This window comes from Perca fluviatilis, chromosome 22 (assembly GCF_010015445.1).
Source record: "Perca fluviatilis chromosome 22, GENO_Pfluv_1.0, whole genome shotgun sequence".
In the NCBI taxonomy this organism is placed as follows: domain Eukaryota; kingdom Metazoa; phylum Chordata; class Actinopteri; order Perciformes; family Percidae; genus Perca; species Perca fluviatilis.
In genome coordinates, this window is record NC_053133.1 from 8,434,454 (window position 1) to 8,448,014 (window position 13,561).

General features: G+C 38.1%; 1 pseudogene; it reads right to left on the minus strand.

Moving 5' to 3' along the window:
• Positions 1-2,671: 2,671 nt before the first annotated feature.
• LOC120551944 lies at positions 2,672-10,962 on the minus strand (annotated as a pseudogene).
• Between the last annotated feature and the right edge of the window lie 2,599 nt (positions 10,963-13,561).

Consider the following 13,561-nt stretch of genomic DNA (forward strand, 5'->3'; position numbering starts at 1 on the left):
TGGAATATGTCATCCAGCGGACTTTTTAAATCAAAGTTAAAGGTCCTATGACATGCTGCTTTTTGGATGCTTTTATATAGGCCTTAGTGGTCCCCTAATACTGTATCTGAAGTTCTTTCCCATAATTCAGCCTTGATGCAGAATTACAGCCACTAGAGCCAGTCCCACAATGAGCTTTCCTTAGGATGTACCATTTCTGTGTCTGTAGCTATTGAGGAGGAGAGAGGGGGAGGGGGGCAAGGTGGAGGGTGGGGGTGTGGCCTTGACCAACTGCCATGCTTCGCTTGTTTGCAAGCCATGATGTCTCTCTCTTTCTCATGGGCGGGCCAAATTCTCTGGGCGGGCAAAGCAGAAAAAGGGGAGGTAACCTTTCCCGTTATGATGTCATAAAGGGAAGATTCCAGATTGGCCCATCTGAGCTTTCATTTTCTCAAAGACAGAGCAGGATACACAGGGCTCGTTTTACACCTATCACCATTTCTGGCCACTGGGGGACCATAGGCAGGCTCTGGGAATACATATTAATGTTAAAAAAAAACTCATAAAGTGAATTTTTCATGCCATGGGACCTTTAATTACAGACAGAGAACAGAGGAGAACGGCTGTCACCATGACAGCAAAGATGTTTGTTTCTTAACACACAACAGGTGGTATTTAATGCTTTTCACAAATATTCATTATTTGAGCAGTTACAGAGAAACAATTGACTTGGATAAAGGGTTTATTTATTTGTGAGGTCATCAGGTCATTAAGTACAGGAAAACACACACACACGCACACACACTGTTGCAGGACTCAAACTATAAAAACATCATGTCATGTTTAATGTATCCTGTTGACTTACACATAAAATACTTTACCTAATGGTAAAGTATACAGTATGCAGAGTGGAATGTTTGCAATTAGCCCAGATATATGTTACCATAGTGCCAGCAGCATGCGTGTGCAACATGTATTTATTTGTAGTATTTGGCAGGAAAAGTCAAAAGCACATTCACAAACATACATGTTCAAGTAAAGACAATGCTAGAATCACCAGAAATCTTTTAAAATTGTAACATTAAAAGCTTACCATGAAGGGGGATCACTGATCAGGCATATCTATATATCATATCAATGCTACTGAGAAGGCTAATTCTAAGTGTTAAATTGAACTATAATAGGTTTGCTATAAGAAAATAAGTCCTGATTACATGTCAAATATGCTGCTATAACAAAATTGTACACAAATGCTCTCTGCCAAAATGATTCTGATTGATTATAATGGAAATGGAGAGGGCATACAGGCGTAGTAGGAACTAATCCATTCATATTTATATAAAATAAATACAACGATTGTGTTTGTATGGCTAATGGATTCTGAAAATGTAGGCTAAATGTCACGAAATCTGTAGCCATGTCACAAGGTCTTTGTTTGGATATACAGTGTGATGGATGAGAAACTGCATGATTTTTGCAACCTTTACTTCGGTGGTTTTACAGAGGGCTGGACTTTCTTGGCCAGGCGCCGTAACCTCCCTTCTTAATATTTCTCCGCAAATATGACGTGCGGAGTTCCCCAAGGCTCAGTTCTGGGGCCTCTTCTGTTCAACATCTACATGCTTCCACTGGCTCAGATTATGGAAAACAACAAAATAAGTTACCATAGTTATGCGGATGACACCCAAATTTACATAACCTTATCGCCAGGGAACTATAGCCCAATACAACAATTAAATATGTGCATTGAACAGATTAATGATTGGATGTGCCAGAACTTTCTTAAATTAAATGAAGAAAAAACGGAAGTGGTTGTTTTTGGAGCAAAAGAGGAACAATTGAAAGTCAGCGCTCAGCTTCAAACGACAACGTTAAAAACAACAGACAAAGCCAGAAATCTTGGTGTAGTCATGGACTCAGACCTGAATTTTAAAAGCGACATTAACATAATTAAAAAATCTGCCTATTATCACCTTTAAAATATATCAAGGATTAAAGGACTTATGTCTCAGCAGGATCTGGAAAAACTTGTCCATGCTTTTATCTTCAGTAGACTTGACTACTGTAACGGTATCTTTACAGGTCTCCCCAAAAAATCAATCAGACAGCTGCAGCTGATTCAGAACGCTGCTGCTCGAGTCCTCACTAAAACCAAGAAAGTGGATCACATCACTCCAGTACTGAAGTCTCTACACTGGCTTCCAGTGCCTCAAAGAACTGATTTCAAAATACTTTTACTGGTTTATAAATCACTAAACGGTTTAGGGCCAAAATACATTTCTGATCTGCTACTACATTATGACCCACCCAGACCTCTCAGGTCGTCTGGGACAGGTCTACTTGTTGTCCCCAGAGTCAGAACTAAACAGGGGGAAGCAGCGTTCAGTTTTTATGCTCCACATATTTGGAACAAACTCCCAGAAAACTGTAGGTCCGCTGCAACTCTCAGTTCTTTTAAATCTAAGCTAAAGACCTATCTTTTTGATGTTGCTTTTCTTTAAATAATCTATCAACTTTAATTTCTTATACTGCACTGTAACTTTTATTCTTATACTGCATTCTTATACTGCACTGCATCAATTTTATTCTTGTCTTTTAATGTTTTTAATTTGTTTATTAATGTTTTTAAATTGTTTTAAATTGTTTTTAACTGCTCTTTAATGTTTTATGTAAAGCACTTTGAATTGCCCTGTTGCTGAAATGTGCTATACAAATAAAGCTGCCTTGCCTTGCCTTCTTGTTGTCACCAAGAGGTTGCCAGGCAACCCTACTCTTTCTCTGATTGGCTTACCATGATATCTTTAATCTTAAGTCTTACTTCTCATGCCTAACTTAACCAACCCAACCAATGAATGCAACGAGTACTAGCCAATCAGAGGCAGAGTTAGGGCTGGGTAATATATCGATATTATATTGATATCGTGATATGAGACTAGATATCATCTTAGATTTTGGATATCGTAATATCGTAATATGGCGATATTATGTTGTCTTTTCCTGGTTTTAAAGGCTGCGTTACAGTAAAGTGTTGTCATTTTCTGAACTTACCAGACTATTATTTACCTTTGCTCACTTATTTATATCCATATTCCTGATAATTATTTATCAAAAATCTCATTAATCGTTAATATTTTGTGAAAGCACCAATAGTCAACACTACAATATCGTTGCGGTATCGATATCAAGGTATTTGGTCAAAAATATCGTGATATTTGATTTTCTCCATATCACCCAGCCCTAGGCAGAGTAGGACGGGTCTTGCCTCTGTCATAGTAGGATTCATAATTTAACGTCAGCCAAGGAATAGTCTGGCCTATAGCAGCAGGTTAAACCATCAGCTTTACACTTTGGTTTTGATATGGATTAAGCAAACAAGATATATCGTGTTAATTAGTGAGCTTCATTGGTGCTGTAATATAAATTTTATCACCTTTGGATTGAGCCAGACAATCTATATCCAGTATTTGTGCTAAGCTAAGCAAAGATAACTGGCTGCTGGCATTAGCTTCATATTTACTGTACAACCATGAGAGTGGTATCAACTTCTCATCTACTTAACTCTCAGCACGTGGGTGAATAAGCGTATTTTTGAAAAATGTCAAACTAAATATTTAATGTTTTCAGTCTCACACTGACCAAAGAAATGCTTATGCGTGTTTACAGAAAGTCACATAGACTGAGTAAGATAATTTCATTACAGTGATGCTGAACTGCTTATTTGCAGCTGCTATTATTATTTACCTTTGAGCTATTACAGTTCAACCTTGCTGTCATGTACTGTTGTCTTTTTCTTTTATTTTACTTTGGGGGTTGTACCTGTGTTCATAACTTAGCACTTGCTAATCACTGCAGTGATTGTGTGTCAAACATACATTACTATACCCATAGATGACACACTAAAGACTGCAGATAGAGACCATCAACTGAGGTCATGTGACATGAATTCCTTTGCAGGAGAGCAATAACATGAGAACGCACAGTGACAATTAGTGAGTCAATATCTGATTGCTGGTAAATTCATAAAGAATTTCTTCAGATAAAGCTCTCATTCAATTATGGACATAATCATTTAAAAAAACAAAAACACAACAAAAAACAAAGAAATATATATTACATATAATATAGCTATATACAGTACATGCTGTTGTTTTTTAATTTCTTACCACAACAATGTCAGCAACATCCAAAATGAGAACCACAAAAATAATAATAGTGATAATACTGATAATATACAGTAAGCATTGTTCAAAGGAATCAAACAACAAATTAATACATTTTAGCTTAAGTACTTGAATAGGGTGGATAGTTTTTCCAAACAGCTGCCTGTCAGAAGAGGTATCAACGTTTTTTAAACTCCTTCAAATGTGCATTTACTGTCTTAAGAGGCTGACTTCGATGCCCATTGTCCCATCCATATGATACATCAGACTGTGTGTTGAGCTGGTTGATTAAACTGCTATAACACAATTGTGGCAGTCTGGGTGATTTCGTCTCTGTTCATTGGCCTGTAGTAGTGTGTGCTTGAGTTTATTTTTGAGTCTCAGTTTTGGTGTATCGCTGCTCTTTGTGTTCTCTCCTCGTATTACGATTTTATCCTTCGGCAGACGCAGACTGCATTGAAGAAGCGGCAGTGGCATGTGGCGAATGGGTCACAGCAGCCAGACTGGGGCAAACAGCTTTGTGTAAGCGAAGAGCAATTTGGCTTCACAGGTTTGGGTGCCGCTTTAGGAGGAGGGGGGATGTCATTTAGAGGAACAGGGGCCACGTTGGCCTTCTGGAAGGTGGAGAGAACAGAAGGAGGGAGGCAAGTGAATGTGGCAGCATCAAAATCAGGTAATATTGCCTATATCACCTTCTTCTTTTGATGTCTAAAAAGGGTTGGTTTTGTTCATTGAAAGCTGAAAACGGCTAAATGGCTCAGAGCTGAAATAACAACAAATTTTTTTAGAGGCGCACTAGTTATTGTGAAGCCATTTTGTTTTCTTTGTGCACAAAAACAACTATGTCTCAGAGCACCAAGAATGAAGACTATTCTAAGTCGTGATGTATCAGATGTGTGGCTTTGTGCAAACTGTAGCTGAACCTTTTGACTTTTTTGTCCAGTTAATTCTCAATTAAGATCATAAAGACCAACGTGAATTGTATAGAAAGCACAAAACCAAGATTGTAGAGCCTAAAAGATAATCAAATAATGTATTGCTAAGAAAAAATGCTTCCTGTTGACTGGAAACGTCTATGCTCAATGTGACTGGAATATAAGCCAAACAGATCTTACCGGCACATGAATCCTTTGTCGTTCATACTGTCCTCTTCTCGCAAACAGTGGTCTCTGTCTGCCTCTGTATAAAGACTCTGTTGAAACAACATCAAGAATGTGTTATGGAAATAATGGGAAGTGACAGGATTACTTTTGACTGGATTTGTATTTTATACGATTTCACATGACAAATAAATTGATTGATTGAATGATATTGCTGCAGAACATCTTTGCCAGAGATTGCCTTGTTACCAATCTCAAGGTCATCATTACTCCCAGTGTCTGCCTCTCATGCATTACCATTACTGTACATTTGAGTCACAGAGCTAAGCAGCAAGTTTTTTTGAAAATAACTAATTGGCAATCTTTTTTTTAAGAATATTTTTTGGGCTTTTCCGCCTTTATTTGATAGGACAGCTAGGTGAGAAAGGGGGAAGACATGCAGGAAATTGTCACAGATCGGATTTGAACCCCTGGACCTCTGTGTCGAGGCATAAACCTCCCAATATATGTGCACCTGCTCTACCCACCGAGCCAACCCGGCCACGTAACTGGCAATCTTTGAAAACTCCTGAGTATCAAAGGTAAAAGCATTCATTATGCAGGATGAACCCTTTCAGTGTTACATTATTATATATCACATAATTAATATATTTAATGCTAAGTACAAGCAGCATTTTAATGTTGTAGCTGGTCGGGAGCAGCTAACTAACTAACTAACTAACTAACTAACTACTTTTTATACTGTCTGGTAGTTTAATAAGTATATCATATATAATAAAGGTATCATATAATTTGTAAGCAAAATCTTAAAGGCCCTGAATACCTATATATATATATATATATATATAGTGTATTCATATAACAACTGTTTAAAAATTTGGTATGCATTGTTATGCACTTTACTGCTTTTTTGCACTTCTAGTTTGATGCATTTTGTTGTCTTAGTACCTGTACCTGTCGGGGGTGTGCAGGGCCTATAATTTGCAAAGTAAATAGTGACTTTAGTTTTCAAATAAATGCAGTGGAGTAAAAAGTACACTTTTTCTTTTTGAAAGAAAATGGAAATACAAGTACCTCAAAATTGTTTTGAGTAAATGTACTTAGCAACTTAACGCCACTGACACATGAGAGGCAAAAACTGTAGCTTCATCATAATATATTAATAATATATATATTAATAATTATCTCCTAATCACTAGAAAACAAATCCTGCTATGTCAAGATGTAATCATTCTGTAATCACAACACAAGAAAACCTAAACAATTTCAACACCTCTCCAGTTTTCTGTCACTTCCTTCTCTGTCCACCAGAGGTCCTCAGTGAAAGCCCCACAGCAGAGCTGTATATTAGAGAGAGTTTGGACAACTAGGGAATCGAATGTTCTGAGCTACCCCGTTATGCAATTGGTTCCGAAGTGGTCATGTTTTTCGTGGACTCCATGTTGGATATCAACATTCATCTGATTCCCATTGACATAGTACAGGGAATAGTGGAAAAATGTAATAAATTATTTTTGAAAATGGCATAAATCACTGAAGAAATGCTCTACTGTTGCGCGTTTGGCTGCAATGAAAGACAGGGAAGCGGCAAAAGATTTCACAAGTTCCCCCGTGAACCAAAAAGGCGAAAAGTATGGGAGCTGAAGTTGAAAAGAGCAAACTGGAGGGCAAGTGACTACTCATTATTGTGTGAGGTAAATGTCAATTTCTCGACTTTCGACTTATGATAACAAATTACATAGGACAAATATAGTAATACCATCGTTAATGTGTACCATGCTGTCAAAAAAGTTCTAACACTGCTTTAGAAATAAATGAAATTTGAAGTTAGCCTTATGCTAGTGTTAGCTTTTTCGCTAGCACTCCATGTACCTAAATACTTGGAAATGCTTGTGATCTTGCCATAGTCATGACTTGAATTTAAGCTAGTCTGACTTCAATTGTCATCTGTAACTCAGATGTAATATACTGTGACCACGCAGAAATGTCATATCATGTTGATTTAGATCACCAAATATTATTAATACATAACTTTGCCTCGGTTACTACTAAGTTATTACTGCTAGCGTGATAACGTTATGGTCCTTTCCTACCGCGAGTTACACCTGACCAAAACACACTTTTTACCCTAATGCTGTCGGTTATCATTGTCTTATCGTGTATTTTGTCAAAAGACTGTGAGTAACTTTGTTAAGAGTTCAGTTGCTAGTCAGGACTCGGGAGACTGAAGAGAAAAAGAAAGGTAAACACTGGTCAGAGACTAATTAGGCGATGTGGTTACTCACTACAATGGGCATTTTTTAGAGGCCCATTTACAATATAGAAGGTAAATATACACTGGAATATTTCCGTAAGGGCCTTTTACATATTGACAAATGTTGATAATAACATTTATATGCCTCTTTATGTGAAAATAAGCGATTTATTTCAAGATAGCATATTCGCCCCATAGGGTTACACTGTAGAGTCATCTGACGATAGTATCCAATATGGTGCCTATGATTTGAGTTGGCCAAACTCTCTATAATATATGGCTCTTTCCTGTTACTAGCCGCCAGCTGCATCTCATCATCTAATGAGTCTCTGTGTACAACTATAGGCTACTATTTGGCATGCAATGTTCCCTTGGTCACATATTTGAGATTTAACTCAAAAAATGCAACAGCAACTTAATTCATAACACACAATTTAGAAAGTGCATGAATGCATTGCATTTTGAACAGAAAGTCAACTGAAATTTGCACCTATTTTTTAATCACTGTAAAAAAATAAAAAATAAAAGACTATTTCAGCTGTTGTACCATCTTGTGGGACTTTTTTAGGAGGTTAACCTAAACACTAAAAGAGCTCCGGAGGAACCACGCTAATAATGACACGCTAATAAGCACCATGGAGGCCAGTTCAAGAAAGGTGACAGAGGTGCCTGGAGGCCTCACTGCATCTTGTCAGGCTTTATTATTAAATCCTAATTTACTGCACACTGATGATGTTGGATTAATGTAGTAAGTAAGTAAGTAAGTAAGTAAGACATTAAAACCAGATTAAAAATGTGTTCAGCTAGCAGGAAAGGTTACATTTTAGTAGTATTATACATAGAGCAGTTTTGCTTAAGAATTTTTTGTGTCTCCATGTTGACATATGCTGTGCTACAGGGAGCAGAGGGCCTCCCGCTTCCAGATCATGTGGTGCCTAGTCTCGCATTGCCAGACTCTCCTCCACAGCTCTGTGGGGAGCATCTGGCGAGTCCACACAACATTCCAGGATGGGAGAAAAACGTGCTTTGGTTTATTGGCATTTCTTTAAACCAATCACAATCGTCTTGGACGGCGCTAAGCCCCGTACGGAGCCACGGTGCCTCTGACAAATGAAGCTCAACCTAAGTTCTTACAGGAAGACTTCAAATTTCTTTTTTCATCACTCCTAATTGATCAGCTGTTCCATGGCATTCACTTGTCAGCAGACAATCGGATTCAGCCGTTTCATTGTTAGTTAAACCAATCAGATTCAGCCATGTATCACAAGCCAATCAATCACAGCATGACATCCTGTTTTAAATCTTCTCTCTCCTCTGTGGTTGTCAGCTGTCGTTTTAGGAATAGAGTGCGTCCCGCCTCCTCCCCTTCAACCACCGGTCGTCTCACCCACGTACTCCGGGGATTGTCCGCTGTATGGCTATCTTGACTGGTTCCTGGGCACCTTCTTCACCACCACCAGTGTCTGGACTCCATCGGGGGATATGTTTGGGTTCACTATCCCTTTTATAACATATGGATTCGATGGAGTCTAATCTCCAGAGACTTTGCACATTTCATTTTCATATTTTGTCCTGTAAAATAAACATGTTCATTTTTGCAAGGAAGTCTCTCCTGATTGAAACAGTCTCAGGAAGGATCTTGTTTTAATGGAACATGTGTACGTCCAAAAGTTGTTTTAGTCGTGCAACAGAAAACTCAGATTGGACAGATAGTCTAGCTAGCTGTCTGGATTTACCCTGCAGAGAGAAGATAATCATAGTCCTCATAAATCGACCTGAGTTTAAAATGCCAACACAAAAAAGGTGGAAGGTGAGTGACATCCGGCAGAATTTCCGGTGGCACCTGAACAATCCCGAAAGTGAAACGTCGGCGATATAGACTATGTGGTGCCAGTCAAACAGGGGAACTGCTTGACACTTTAGGGTTTCCATTTAAACCTTTTAAATAAACATTATTTGGTGCTATTGTGTAATCCTGCAAGCGCTTGTTTCTGCAATCAACATATAACTTTGCAAAAATGATGCCATTATAAATTTGGAAGGTCTAAAACTGTCTTATTTAAAACATGAATCACTCGGATAGTGTCACTGTAAAAATATTTTCTATAAGTACATGTCATATGTATTATTTAACAACTTTTTATTTTTGGGCATTTCTGCCTTTATTCGATAGGAAAGCTGAGATATTAAAGGGGAGAGAGAGGGGGGACGACACGCAGGTCAGACTCAAACCCTGAACCTTCTGCGTCGAAGAACAAATCTCTGCACATGTGCAACCGCTCTACCAACTGAGCTAACCGGCCACTATTTAACAACTTTTTGTATGGAAGAGTTGATTTATCAGAATCAAAATTAGAATCAGCTTTGTTGGCCAAGGATGTGTACACACAACACACACACACACACACACACACACACACACACACACACACACACACACACACACACACACACACACACAAAATAAGTTAAAGTTGTAATTGCTCTCATTTAAACAGAAATAGAGCTTAGAACAAGGACACTGAATCATTGTGCCAGGTCACATACACACATTACAACTCAACTCCTTATACAACTGACTCACGTTACATAATGGGACATAATGTGCAACATCATGGACATTCTGAACTAACCATGTAGCCTAATCTGACACTGTACATATATTATATAGACTGATAACTGCCGTTAACCTTATCTTTTTATGATCCATAGCCTACTGTTAACCTGATTTTGGCATTGTATACATTTTGGATTAGTACCCTATTGTTATTTTAGACTTTCTATATTTGCACTCCCCCCTTTGTATTGCAACTGCTGCACAGCAATTATCCTAATCTTACAGTATTGCATGTTCTCTTATCTTATAAATCGGTACAATGTCTTTACCTACATTTAAGTTTAAATAGTATTTCATATTTTATGTTGTGCAGTACTTTTATTCCTATTTTTTTCTATATTATGTATTGTTTCTTTTTATGTCTTTATACACTGTTGCCGAATCAATTCCTAAACCTCCTGTCTTTTCTAGGTTAGTCTTTATAATTGATTGTATACATCTCAGCTTTTATTATCTGTTGGATCGGACACAATCAACGTTAGCAGTGATTAGTGAACTAGCCTTATAACCCGTAGAAACGGCGGAGCTGCCCGTGCACTCACCTGTGCTCTGAGGGGCTCGGGCCCTGCGGGATGACACATTGCTGTGGGCAGCTTGAAGATCGTTGCGGGTGAAGAGTCCAGCACTGGCCAAAGCCAAATGCAGAATGCACAACCACATCACTGCCGTTTTCATCCTGACTGTAAGCAGCCGCGTCTTCTCCGACGCCACGATGGAGCACATGGAGGGGAAACCGTGTGTTGCGTGGCCAGCTGCCTGTACATCCAACTGGTTTGACTTCTTGTTCTTCGTCTGGCTTCTCACTCCTCTCGGACTTAAACTTATTAGAGAGGCAGGTTTACACATGCACAGTACACGCCCCCCCCCCCCTCTGTCTTCACGCCTCTCAGCAGTATACACCAGTGACATGGTTTTATTGTAGATTTTACACTCAACACTGACTAATTCTTTCTTTATTACTTTATTTTACTTTCAGAGAGACAGTGGCTGTGACTTTAAGACAAGCACGTTATTTATGTATGTATATATATATATATATATATATATATATATATATATATACAAATAGCTACAGTCATGAATACATTATTTTATAATATTTTAGTGCAATAAAAAGTATATAGCCTAATAAATGGCATTATATGCAATGCCATTTTTTAGGCTATATACTTTTTATTGCACTACAATATTATAAAACAATGTATTCATAGCTGTTGTGGCCAATTTGGATGTGTGTGCATGTATAGTGTGTGTGTGTGTGTGTGTGTGTGTGGTAGGTTTGTGTGAATGGTTTGTTCATTACTTCACCTGCGCACCTGTGTGTGTGTGTGTGTGTGTGTGTGTGTCTGTGTGTGTGTGTGTGTGTGTGTGTGTGTGTGTGTGTGTGTGTGTGTGTGTGTGTGTGTGTGTCTGTGTGTGTGTGTGCTAATCAGCCAGATTAGTAAGGGAATCACAGGTGAGCCAGAGGGTGAATCTAGTCTGGGAAGCCACACAGTTTTTCAACCTCAGCTGTGTGATAGTGATGGTTTTTAGATCTCGTCTGTTCGTTTTGAATCTTTCAAGTCAGTCTTTTGTATGTGTTTTTAAATACATTTATACAATAAAGGATTAACCATACGACGATGCAGCAGCAAGAGTTGGAAATGGCTTCAAAATCCCTGTAGTGGAATTTGTTGTGGACAGATTGCCACTACAGTAGCTATTTGTATTCATGCTAAATCCATGGCCCTATATAATTTAAACGAGTTACATACTTTTAACCAGATAATTTCAATAATAGGCTACAATTATAATTAAAATGGGCATGTAATAAAATTTAAAATGTATACTCTTAAAAGTGTCACAAAAAGCTCATGAGAATAGCTCAAATATAATTAAAAACAATGTCATTTCTGTGGCGACCTTTCTCATCAAATCTAATGCACCCATTATACCATGTAGCCTCATTTAGTAACATTGTTTACTTCATGATGCCCTATGTTCTGCATTGTTCCCTATGCTTGGGTAAAGTACAGGACACCTTGTCTCTGTTTTGCTTAAGATGGACATGTAACAACATCCATCTCCCATGCTGATAAAGCTAATCAGATTTCAAGGGGAGGGCAGCAGCATGGCTTTGCTTTACACTGCAGTCTTATAACTGTGAGGAATTCTTAGCCCATGTCTTATCAAAACATGTATACTTCCCTTTTTCAAGGCTTTCTCACTTACTCCCCCTTGCCAACATTAAGAGAAAGTACGCCAGCTGTAACTGATCACCCAGCATGAGACCGGAGCATAAAGTGGGTGAAACATTTTGCTTGGTATATTTCAACCCATATTTCTATCAAGTAGGCTTATAGCAAAACACGTAGCCTAAGTTTGTAACATTTGCCCTGACATTTTAGTCTTTTGTTACCATTAGTCCCTTTTACTATTTTAACATATTTGCTAAATGTAATTTTACAGATAATTGTTAATCATCATGCGGCTTGCTCACACGTCCTTTTCAATGTTCTCTCCCCTTTTGGTCTCAATCTTCTTCCTGTTTTTGTTCTTGAACTCTCTGTTTTTTCTTTAGCTCCTTTTTGACAGCCTGGAGTTCCATCCAGTTTAGATTATTTCTTTATCCTTTTGAGATATTGCGGTTAGGCAGAGGGTAAAAGTACACTGTATCCATTGTGGGGTGATCGTTTATGTTGTCATTTTCTTACTTAAAAAAAAACCATAACAGTGTAACAACTCTTTGTGACTGTGTTCTCATTACAATTTCTTTTTGATTTAATAAACTGAATGCCGTGACTTCAAATCTTTTCAGAGCCACTTACCAACATAGGGGTATAATTTCAACGCACAAATGAAAGTCCAAAATTAAATTCCATTTCCGGTCCATTTATTTCCATTTCAGGTACAAGCGCTGCATGTCTCTGTGTGTGGTTGAACCGGTATAGCTACCCCTGTCTCAAGCAAAGCCCATCCATACTAACAGACATGATAAATAGAGAATAGGAAACCTTGGGGGTGTCAACAGAAATAATCAGGGGAGTAAACAAGTAAGGTATGTAGGCTAGATCTTAATAATTTTACCATAATGTAGGTAGGCCTAAGCCATCTCATGCTAATAAAACAAAGACATGGTCAATATAAATGTAAATAAAGTATATATGATAAACTCAGTATGTGTCCGGTTTGCACACACTGAGAAATTTGACATGGGCCTACTTAATTAAATGTATTACAATTTTTTCACTCTGTTGTTAGTTACACACATTAGGCTGCAGCTGCCCATGACAGGCGCCCCGAGCAGTTGGATGTTCAGTGGCTTACTCACAGGCACCGTGGCAGTGCCCAGTTGAACTAGCACCTCAATTTAAATTATTAAACAAATGAAGGATAATTAAGGAAGAGTTATTATCATTCTGGTTGAAATACAAGGGCAATAACTTATTCTGGCTAACATATATGCACCTAA